The sequence below is a fragment of the Lissotriton helveticus genome, chromosome 6, assembly GCF_964261635.1.
Source record: "Lissotriton helveticus chromosome 6, aLisHel1.1, whole genome shotgun sequence".
NCBI lineage: Eukaryota > Metazoa > Chordata > Amphibia > Caudata > Salamandridae > Lissotriton > Lissotriton helveticus.
Window position 1 is genome coordinate 2,106,445,752 of NC_136067.1, and position 12,353 is coordinate 2,106,458,104.

Sequence of the window (12,353 nt, forward strand, 5' to 3'; positions counted from 1 at the left end):
ATGGTCTGAGCCAACAAAATGGCAGCTAATATGTTCAGTTCGACAATAAATTTGATGCAGGCTTCAGCCATCTTGGATGGAGTACCTTGACCTCGTAAATGTCAGGAACTAGCAAGGCGCCTACCTAAAATGTTAAACTACATCTCCCAGAAGTCCTGGTAGTGGGAGTGGCGCTATAAAAGGAGGGGCGGGACCACCTGACATTGCTCGTGAATTTGTACTGTTGGTGTTAATGGAGAATCGGAGTCCTTTGGTTTGAGCAGCACTTCATGTTCTTGTTCCTGATATATCACAGAGCTGCATCTATGCTGTAATACTGAGGCGAGAGAGAGAGAGCTCGCGTCTTTGTTTACTTTAACTAACCGCAGTCAAGACAGCGGCTGGCGTCACTGTTACAAGCAGAGAGAGCGGAGCTAAGACGCATCCATAGAGAGGATTGTTTACAGAGAACTCTGAGCTGACAAACTCTACCGGCGAGGAAACGGAGACAGTGAGTAGAAGCGGAGTTGTGTTTCTAACATTTCCCGACAGTCAAAGACAGCGCGTGGTGTTAACGCGTGTCTTGCGAATTGCATTGTAAATGTTATAGATTCTTTTTTGGGACAGAGCCATTGGTTTTATTGAACTTGCACGGCTGTGCAGTTTTACCTGGATTGAGGACAGCGGTAGAGCGGAGCGTAGTGGGAGGTCATTCCTACACGCTACCGTTCAGAAGAAGGTCACTAGTGTCCTGTTCTTTTCAGTGTCAAAGCGGAAGGCAGTGGGGCCCTACACCTTGCCGTATTTGGAGAGGAAAATAGAATTGGAATTTTGTGGAAACAAATTAAGAGAGCAGAGGACAGTGGTTGGATGCTACGTCTTACCGTTTCTACTTTGGAGATATTTCTGTGTGTATTTAAAACAAAGAACTTTTTGGCTTCACACTTCTTCTTGATTTACACTTGGGGAATGCAGTGTGTTATGGAAGCAGCATAAGGATACCAACATAAACAAGGAGGGGTATGTTCTACTAAGATTCCAACAAATACCAGGTGGAGTTCTTTTCTGTTGTCAGAGTATAACCTGTTTTTTTTGTGTTCTTTAGGACTTAGATGTACTGATACCCGTGAAAAATATAAAAGGGAAAGGAGGAGAATACCTCACTCACAAAGGTGAACATGGTTGTCCTTTTAGCGAGAATGCAATGAGAGTAGGTTGAGTAGTGAATAACGTTAACCTGTGTGTTTCCTTTTCTTGTCTTTCAGCTGTCCCTTCCCTGCAGTCCCCTTCCGTCCCCTCCTTGTTCTATTTTTTTCCCTCGCCCTATCCCTCGAACACACTGTGCTTTTACGTCAGTGTGTTGGTGTGGTCGGGAGGTGGAGCCCTATGTGCTACAATCGGATCCTGCAGCGTGGAGCCTGACAGAATCACGAGCCCACGAATTGCATTCTGCCTGGTCCGGTTGTTGTACATATGGCCACTTTGGAGGATGTGTTGAGGGCTCTGGTCCTGGTTCAACAGGAGCTGGCATCATCCAAGGCAGAGGCTACTGCACTTAAGGATAGGGTAGAGCAGTTATCCAAGAATCCTTTTTCTGCTAGTCCCTCTCAAATACAAGTTACAGTTCCTCCCCCTATTCCGTTGGCTACCCCAGAAAGGTATGCAGGTGATCCGCGTAAAACACAGGTGTTTTTGACTCAGGTGATGCTCCATTTCTCTTGTAAACCGGCTTCCTTCCCCACTAATCACTCAAGGGTTGCCTTTGCTATTTCGTATTTGGTGGGGGATGCCGCTAACTGGGCAGTACCTCTGATAAAGAGAGACAATGCTATCTTGTCTAATTGGACAGCATTCAAGAACGAATTTGAGAAGGTTTTTGACAGGAGGGCCACAAACTTCAGTGCCGATAAAGAGTTGTTGACTTTGCGTCAGGGCAGAAGTGATTTAATAACGTACCTAACAACTTTTAATCGATTAGTGGCTGAAACTGAATGGCCAGAGGGAAAGAGGATGTCTCTGTTTTATCAGGGATTAAGGGATGAACTAAAAGATGGGGTGGCGCATATAGACCCCCAACCCACTACGTGTGTAGACATGGTGAATCTGGTTTTAAGGCTGGATGGTAGACTGACTGAGCGGAGTGGAGATAGGAGAAAATGGGACAGGGGCTATAACCGTATAGCGAGTTCCCCTTCTAGAGCTATAGACGCAGAGGAGGATGGGTCAGAACCTATGGAAATAGGAGCTATTAGACCCCCTCTGTCTAATGATGAGAAAGAAAGCAGAAGAGTACAAGGCCTTTGTATGTACTGTGGCAAAAAAGGGCATTACGTACGTGAATGCCCTTCCAAGCCCAAGACTCCCTCTAGTTGGAACAAGAATAAGAGATTAGCTGTTTCCACTATAGGAAGGGAGACAGACAACTTGTTAGTGCCTTCACCCCGAGAGATAGAGACAACTGATTGGAAACTCACTTCCCTATCTTCACCTGGGATAGGAGTGAATGAGTCACACCTGGTTCTTACCATGTCCTTAGAGTGTGAGCAGAAAATCCATCAAGTAAGGGTTATGTTGGACACAGGAGCTACAGGTAATTTTATTGATAATGGGTTAGTGTCTCGCTTGGCTATACCCAGAGTACCTAGAGACAAACCAGAGGAGGTTTTGGCAGTAGATGGACAGCCCATAAAATCAGGTCTAATAGTTGAGAAAACGTCTGAGGTGGTGTTATCAATAGAAGTGTCGGAAGGGAGACATGTGGAAAAGATAGAGTTAAACATTATAGAAGCTCCTCAATATGAGATCATATTGGGGATGCCGTGGTTTACGTACCACAACCCTTCTATTGACTGGAAAACCCGAACAGTGCATTTTTTGTCGGGGTATTGTCAGGAACATCTGGTGTCTTATGCATCCTCACCTGTAGCGGTGGTCGCATGTCAGTTCATGGTGGCCACATTGGCAGAGAAAGAGGTGGTCACCTTCCGCCCTGGGTCGGGAAACCGAAAGACAGACGCATTACCCCGACAGACACTGCCATTCAAGGAGGGAGTGGAAGATAAACAGGCTGTTATTCCTACAGGGAAGGTTATTTGCGTGGTGAGGGCGGAGAGGTCCTGCAAGAATGCGTGGCATAGTTCCACTGGAATGCTCCCCTTCCTAGCTAATACCGGAATTGACGCAATCACATTGCCGGTTGATATTCCTGCCGATCTCCACTATCAGCCCTCTGTTAAGGGAAAGGTCTTAATGCTGAGGAGGGTACACAAGGGGGTGCAGGTGTGTTTGAACAAGGTCATGGAGGTGTACAAGAAAGGGGAGGTTTGTTCTGATGTGCATGCTCCTGGGGCGGTGCAGACTTTTCACCGAAGGTTTCCTGCTAAGCCTGGTCCTAGGAGGCGCTAGGGACGGGGACATACTGTCAGGAACTAGCAAGGCGCCTACCTAAAATGTTAAACTACATCTCCCAGAAGTCCTGGTAGTGGTAGTGGCGCTATAAAAGGAGGGGCGGGACCACCTGACATTGCTCGTGATTTTGTACTGTTGGTGTTAATGGAGAATCGGAGTCCTTTGGTTTGAGCAGCACTTCATGTTCTTGTTCCTGATATATCACAGAGCTGCATCTATGCAGTTTCAGTTTCATCAACTTTTATTCGATTATAAAATTGAATAATCATAAAAAGTACATTTAACAGAATTACACACTGAAAGTATTTAAAAGATAGAATCATGTAAAAAAAGAAATCATTATACAGAAAAAATGCTTTAAAGTAAAATCAGTTTACGATTTAGCACAAATGCTTGATTTAGCTGGGGATGTTACGACGTGCTATTATAACTGCCTTGAGAAAAGTCACTATAAGTTTGGCTTCGTGCGGTGATTTTGGAGATTGGAGATAAGAAAGGGCTGGGTAGGATTGCCTGAGACCACTGGACCGGAGGATAGGAATGATCCACGTTTTCCTTGCTGGTTTATAGTATTTACAAAAGAGCACAACGTGAATGGTGGATTGTGAAGAAACTCCATCACAGGGACATCTCGTCAGGTTACGAGACCAGTTCTGTATGTCAGGGAATGTCACCAAACGAAAGAAAACATCGAAGCGTAGTCTCGTTAAAAGGAACTTCTCATAGTTTGATAGGAAAAATGTCAAGTATGGCTGGATAACTTTTCCTGTCTGCAGCAGGCAAATCTTTTCATTTTGCGGTTTGGTGATCTCGGCCTGATTTCGAAGGTCTCTCAAGTGGCTCATGGCCATTTGCTTTAGCTGTTTTTTTGAGATGTCTTCGACTGAAGGTGGTTCTAAGAAATAGTGTTCACAGTCCAGATCTTTAAAGAAATTGTGGATATATTTTAGCCACGGGATTTTCCGCCAGTGTGTTAGGCCTAGGCAGTCAGTAATAAGGGAGCGAGTTAGATGACTTTCAGGGTTACACCATATTCGATGCCACAGTAAGATGGGTTGACATCGGATGGTATCGATGTTGTATTCCATACCAAGCTCCCGGTGTGAAGCTAGTATCGGGGAACTTTGGGGCAGTGCAAGAATATACCTAATGAAGGCATTTTCGGTGAGCTGGAGTTGGTCAATGCGGCTGTACCCCCAAATTCCAGCTCCGTAGGTAGCCACGCTATGGCATTTGGCATAGTAAATGGCTAACAATTCGGATGGAGCTGGTTTGCCGAGTTTCCTCGAAAAGGTTGTTAATGCTGAGGTTGCTCGGAGGAAATGAAGATTTCTAGCTTCCACTGCCTTATGCCAATTCATTTTGTCATCTACTAGGATACCCAGATATGGGTACACCGGGGTTTTATCTAACCTGTTGTTATTGACAAAGATGGGTTTGGAAATTTTTGTCCTTGGGCCAATATTCATTGTGAACGTTTTTTTTATGTTAATTTTAAGACCAAGAGAGTCCATGAATGTTACATATTTGTTGAGCTGCAGCTGAAGTTCGTTTAGGGTCCGTGCTAGAATTACTGAGTCGTCAGCATATAAGAGTGTAGGTATCGGGCGATGGTTAATCTGCGGCAAGTCCTGACTCCCTCCCAGCATCGCCTGTTCAAGCCCATTTGTGTAGAGGTTGAACAGGAAGGGAGCCAGAACACAGCCCTGTCGTACTCCTCTCATTATCTGGAAAGGGCGTGACATCTATGCTGTAATACTGAGGCGAGAGAGAGAGAGCTCGCGTCTTTGTTTACTTTAACTAACCGCAGTCAAGACAGCGGCTGGCGTCACTGTTACAAGCAGAGAGAGCGGAGCTAAGACGCATCCATAGAGAGGATTGTTTACAGAGAACTCTGAGCTGACAAACTCTACCGGCGAGGAAACGGAGACAGTGAGTAGAAGCGGAGTTGTGTTTCTAACATTTCCCGACAGTCAAAGACAGCGCGTGGTGTTAACGCGTGTCTTGCGAATTGCATTGTAAATGTTATAGATTCTTTTTTGGGACAGAGCCATTGGTTTTATTGAACTTGCACGGCTGTGCAGTTTTACCTGGATTGAGGACAGCGGTAGAGCGGAGCGTAGTGGGAGGTCATTCCTACACGCTACCGTTCAGAAGAAGATCACTAGTGTCCTGTTCTTTTCAGTGTCAAAGCGGAAGGTAGTGGGGCCCTACACCTTGCCGTATTTGGAGAGGAAAATAGAATTGGAATTTTGTGGAAACAAATTAAGAGAGCGGAGGACAGTGGTTGGATGCTACGTCTTACCATTTCTACTTTGGAGATATTTCTGTGTGTATTTAAAACAAAGAACTTTTTTGCTTCACACTTCTTCTTGATTTACACTTGGGGAATGCAGTGTGTTATGGAAGCAGCATAAGGATACCAACATAAACAAGGAGGGGTATGTTCTACTAAGATTCCAACAAATACCAGGTGGAGTTCTTTTCTGTTGTCAGAGTATAACCTGTTTTTTTTGTGTTCTTTAGGACTTAGATGTACTGATACCCGTGAAAAATATAAAAGGGAAAGGAGGAGAATACCTCACTCACAAAGGTGAACATGGTTGTCCTTTTAGCGAGAATGCAATGAGAGTAGGTTGAGTAGTGAATAACGTTAACCTGTGTGTTTCCTTTTCTTGTCTTTCAGCTATCCCTTCCCTGCAGTCCCCTTCCGTCCCCTCCTTGTTCTATTTTTTTCCCTCGCCCTATCCCTCGAACACACTGTGCTTTTACGTCAGTGTGTTGGTGTGGTCGGGAGGTGGAGCCCTATGTGCTACAATCGGATCCTGCAGCGTGGAGCCTGACAGTAAAGGCACTCTGGAAAAATGAATCCGGAAGATTTAGATCCTTTCCTGGACAATGCACTATGGATTAGTTGTAATCCTTCCATCGTAATCCTCATCTTTCAATGTGAGGAGAAATCTTTGCTTTTGAATTGCTAAAGATCGTCAGTAAAGCTTGATGATCGGTTATCAGCATAAAATGCTTTCCATAAAAGAGCCCATGGAAATATTCACAAGCCCGTACCACAGCTTTGCTTACTTTCTCAGGTTGTGAATAAGCACATTCTGTCTGGGAACACCTCTACTGGGATATGCGACACTATGTCCCTCCATGCATTTGGCTGCACACTGTGCTGTGCAAGAATGGCACCAAACCCACCAGGGCTAGCACCAAAAACAACCTCTGAATGAAGCTTTGGGTTAAAGTAGGCCATTTCAGTAGCATTTTCAATGGCTTGTTTGATTTTCTTAAAACTTTTCTTGCTTTCATGTGACCACCTATGTTCATTATTTCTCTTTGTCAATTCTCGTAATGGAGCACTTAAAGTCGCAAAGTCTTGTATGTATCGTGAACAGTAACTGGGTATGCCAAGAAATGAACGTAGCACAGAAACATCCTGTGGGGAATCAGCATTTGACAGTGCTTGTGCTTTGGCAGGATCTGGTGTCAAAGATATTGCCAAAGAACTTTAGCTTCTTTTTATGGAATTCACAATTGTTTGCGTTTAATGTCAAACCTGCAGTAAGTAAATTTCATACTTGTATGAGAGCATTATCATGCTCTTTCTGTGTAGCTCCGAAAACCAATACGGCATAGCTATAATTGAATGAATTTACAACAGGCTGTATAATACGTCGAATGACTTCTTGAAAAAGTTCAGCAGCCGATGACACATCAAAACAGAGTCTTTCGTATTGAAACTGACCAACATGTGCAGAAATGGCTGTAATGTACCTGCAATTATCTTCGAGTTCCAACTGATGATAACCAGGCGAGAGAACACTTTTGCACGTTTAATTGTGAACATGTCAGCAATATATGGGCATCAATGTCGTTCTCTATCAATTGCCTTGTTTTCAAGACGCATATTAACTGTCACAATTAGACATTAGGGTGGTGTGACTGTGGAAAGAAAGAGGGTCTACATATCCAGAAAACCTATCTCTTATTCCTGTCCTACCTCTCTTTCTTTTCTGTATCTAAACACCTCCCTCCCTGCTACTGGTGCTTGTTACCAGTGAATTCAGTTTACTGGATTGTTGGGCTCAAAAGCGTTTCTGTTCTAAGGTCTTCCTGTTTCATTGTCAGGGGGTATCGGTGGAATTCAGGCCGCCAAACTTGCTATGCATAGCGTTCGCGATGGAGCGCGACCGTGTTTGTTCACCGCCTGTATTTCCTTGATTCGAGTGAGGAGACCCTTCGGTGCTCTTCCTTCTCAGTTGGGAAGGAGTTTACAGCACGCTCTGGCCAAATCTTGTCTTTTGTTTTTTGTTTTTCTTTTTAACCGCGCTGGAGCGCGACCGCAGTAACACTCTGCAGAGCATTGCAGGGTTGGTTTAAAGACGATGATCGGGTGAACGTGCTGGAGCGCGATTCACATTTGTATCCTACTTTCCTTTTCTTTGTGAGCCGGTGAGAGGCTAGGAGGTCCTGTTATCTTTCAGGGCGCTTAGAGTTATTATATTTTTTTATTATTATCTATTGCTGGACACTCGCTGAGTGTATGGTTTCCTGGAGACACCATCATTTATCTGCCAGAAGGGAACTACACGTCATTGCCTGGACATCAGCCAGTGGATAAGTACATTTCTATTTTTTGGGCTTCAGGGCTTTTCTTTGCCTCTCAAAGTTCCAGCGTCATTGCACGCATTGTGGTATAACCTTCTATGTTATGCTGAAGTATGTGTATATGCCAGCAAAGTGTTACTAAGTTTAAAAATTATGAAAAAATTAAGTAATACTATTACAAAATGTCGGATAATATGTGTTTTCTTGCAGCATAATTTGGCCCTCTCATGCTGCATAATTCCAGTGGCCGAGTTCTCTTCAGGCATTATGTTTATTGACGCACCACTGTCGATGATAAAGGGTATCGAACATCCATTTATTTTCAATGTAATCTTTGAACAATGTTTGTATGAGTTTTGTTTTTTGTTCGGTCCACTTTTCCTAGACTGATATGTTGCCTCACATGCAGACAGTCCAACACGCACATGTTTCTCTGAGGTAAACATCCACATGGAACAACCACCTTCACTTTCACTCAATATTTAGGCTGATTAACAGTTTGAAGATTTAGATGCTGATAGTCTTTGTTTTGTGTAGATTTACTTCAATTGATGTCATTGCCTTGTGGGTGTGCGCCGAACTTAGCATTTGGAAGGTTCTGGCGGCCATTTTGTCTTCACACCGTGACGCATTAAGGGGCCCAGTAGGATGGCGGGCGGATTGCCCCCGCGGCCAGGCGGGGACAATCCGCCTGCCATCCTCAACAAAATGACCCCTGCCACATTAGGATAGCTGGGGGGTCCGTGACGGACAGAAAGTCCGTCCGCTGCATTTCCGCCGGTTGCGAAGTCGACCGGCGGAAAAAGTGCTTTACTGTGGTGGCGGTGTCTGCGAGACACTGCCAACCATATTAGCATGAGGACGGGAGGATGCCTTTCCGTGGCGGCAACGAGCATGCGGTATTTCTGTTTGGAGGCCCGTTGCGGGCCCCCAGGATGATGGGGGGTGGGGGAGGCACATTCCGGGTACCTATGGTACCCCCTACATGTGCATGCACAACATGGCAGGCACCGCACGGTGCCTGCCGCGTTGTGCATGCACATGCACGACAAGCATTTTTAGCATTGTGGCGGGCGGTGCTAAGAGCACCGCCCGCCACAATGTTAAAAATGCAGGATGTGCCCACCCCCGTGCGGGCCCATCCTAATAACCCCCACGGGACCCCCGCCCTTCTGGCGGGCAGTCCCGTTATCCGATAGGATGGCGGGCATACAAAGTCCGCCCGTCATTCTAATGGCCCCCTTAATGTTTGCTTCACTATGCAAACAACTGTAACAAAATAGTTCTCTTTCCCACAGCCTTTACATATCTGTCCAATGGCAGGACATTTATCTAAGTGTGGAAACGAAAATCCACAACTAAAACATAACTTTTTTTTACGTGTCAACGTCACTTTGCGTCCTTCTGTCCTTTGCTTTGGCTTACTTTGAAAACTCATGACTGTTTATTCAGGGGACCTGCCACCTCCATGTCAGTAGCATGACTTTGTCTGGCAGCCATCAGCACTCGCTCCAGACTAAGAGTTTCTCTCAGCATCCATTGTCTGAATGAATCTGACAAGCATCTGTCAATAACAGCGTTTTTTGGCAAGTTATAATTGTTAGCAAGTGTGCTTTGTAAACCTGGTTGAATCTGCCTTCAGTGGCAAAACTCCATATAATGTCCAATACTATCTTGCATGCCAGCGGGGTACCTTTATTTATGGTCGAACCAACAGGTTCTCAGTCAATGACGTGTAGATTTTTTGCATAGTTTTCATGGTCTTCAACTGTTTCACAGCAGCTGAGCTGCTCTTTGACTCCACATGCATGAAGAGTTGATTCTGTACTTCGAAAGCGACACACATGGTATTCACGAGCAGTCTGCCTGGACCACAGCAAAACTCTCTGGCAGAGCACGGTCTCTCTTCAGGTTACTTATCGCTTATCTCGTCGCCAGTTGTAGTGTCCACCCCAGCCTGGGTATCTGCCAATGACTACACCACACACAGAGCTTAATATTACACATCTTCTGCATGTTACTGCGAACTCAACATTCCATACCAACCTTTCATTGCATTCTGTTCTAACACCTACGACATAGCTCTATGGAGTCTGGTTGGAGCCGAAGGGGTGCTGTTATAAAAACTCATAAGACACTACAGCGAGGACTGACTTACTTATAAGTCCATAGTGCATGGCACCCAGGGCATGCAAGGCAGTGTCCATTCAGGGCTTCAGCATTTCACACACTGTGTGTGACAAGGTTCAAAATGGCTCCCAACCTGCCACTGCAGACTGGAAGGACAGTGTTTTCACTGCCAGTTCGAATTTGCCATTCACACCAATGGGAAAGCCATCATATCCCTTAACACTGCATACAAGTCAACCCTAAAGAAGGCCTGTAGAGCTCTTTTGCACAGAGTTGAATTTTGTTAAGTAAGACATGCTGTTTTAACAACAGCACTTCCAAATTGTCATTTTGCTATCGATCAAGTTCGTAGCCTCATTGGCTAACTCAGGATTAGCAGTTTGCACCCCCAGCCGGCTAACTCCTGAATTGGACTTCCTAACTGGGTTGTGTAAGGTATCAAATTAATTGTGGCATTAAACCTGACCTGATGCCCAAGTCGAATTCAATACAACTATTAAAGTTAAGCAACTTTTAGAAAGTTGCCACTATGTACTCCAGATAGCCCAGTGGCCTCACAAATTTCCAGGCGCACAGACAGCTTTCTGACTGCCTGGGGAGATGTGCAAACAACTCCCCAACACAGGAACAAATGCGGTAGGTACAGAGTGAGTTGTCACCTCCTCTCCAAGGATGGCCACTCAGGGTGTTAGCCAGAAGGTGAGCTTCAATGGTAAAGAGCAGGTAAAGAGCAGGATGCCTTTAATTCCTTCAGATAAGGTAGAGACATGGTAAAGGAGGGAAAACTGGTCCCCAAACGGGTTCTACTATGGGCATGTAGACCTCTGATAGACACAAACCTAGGGAGGGCTACCAAGCGCCTAACAACCAAGGAAGGGTTGTGCCATTTTGAAAGGGGCAAGATGCCAGTCATCACAGGAACTTCATCACTAGGTAGATGGGGGACCCAATAGCCCATTGGCTAGTGATGGCATGGTCCCCTCAGTGAAATTTTCTGGGATAAATATGGCCCCAATGGCACTCTGATCCTCAGATCATGGTGGATTTGAATGGAGAACTGAAGGACTGCCCAGCTGCCCTTGGACTCGCACAAAGAGAGGCTTCACTGTCAGAAGGGCTGTACCTGCTGCACATTGGGCTAGCAAAGATTGGACTGTGCCTGCAGCTCCTGGTTCAGGGAAAATGAGATTCCTAGCTCCAACCTTCAGCAGTGACTCCAAGGATTAGTCGACTGATCTCCTGGGACCAGCTCCAGAGACACAATAGGTGAAGAGGCCCAAACAGGCAAGTTGGTAGCCATTCCAGATGTATCACTGTTACCAGCCACCGAGCACCCAAGAGGACCAATCCGAGGTAACCAAAAGTTGCACCAGAGGCTGTCTGACCAAGAAGTGCTATCCAAGTCCGGATTTGTCTCTTCCAAGGGACAATAGCCCCCACCTAAGGATGTTTCCCCAACTGCGGTACAGACTGACCACTAGCCCAGCATCTGCTGGCCTGCTACCTCAACATAGAGGTCTTCAAGGGACCATGATCTCTATGGCCAAGTTCGCCCCACTCTACCCGTGGACCAAGGAGCATACACAAAGACACATCGCCAACTGCACCACAATCGCAGCATCCTTTGAGCATCTCTCAGCATTAGAACCACTCCATTGAGGTCTATGGCAGTTGTCACATAAAGTTTGGATTTTGCTACATAAATGCCAAGGTGGACAGGTAACTGTCCAAAGTGTCCACTCTGGCCCCCTAGAACTCTGTCCAGCTAGAATTGGTTGCTCAACCCGAGACAGAGTAGCCAAATGAACTGTTTCCAACTTTTCAAACGTTTTTCAAAGTTTTTGTTGACCAGGTGGGGTGCTAGAGAGCCCACTGCAAGATGGCCACATCTTAGTGCAGCTCTGCCGGCAGGACCCTAATCCCCCAAGTATCCGGGCAATAATGAGCCATTTTTATCTCTGAACTGGGGGCAAACACTCCAAAACCCCATTCCTGCCGCTGATCAGAGCAGAGCAGAGCCAGTCAGCAGAGCAGAGCAGATCGTAGCCAGCCAGCGGTGATTGTTGCCACCGCCACCGCTACCGCTACTGCTACTGCACCAAGAGATGCCAAGAGACGCCGTGGAGGCCGCGAAAGGCGAGAAAGGTAACGCGGTGAGCCTGGGAACCTGCTCCCGCTCCTGCTCCCGCCTCCCCCCCCGCTCTGGAAAATTAGCAGTGGCGCAG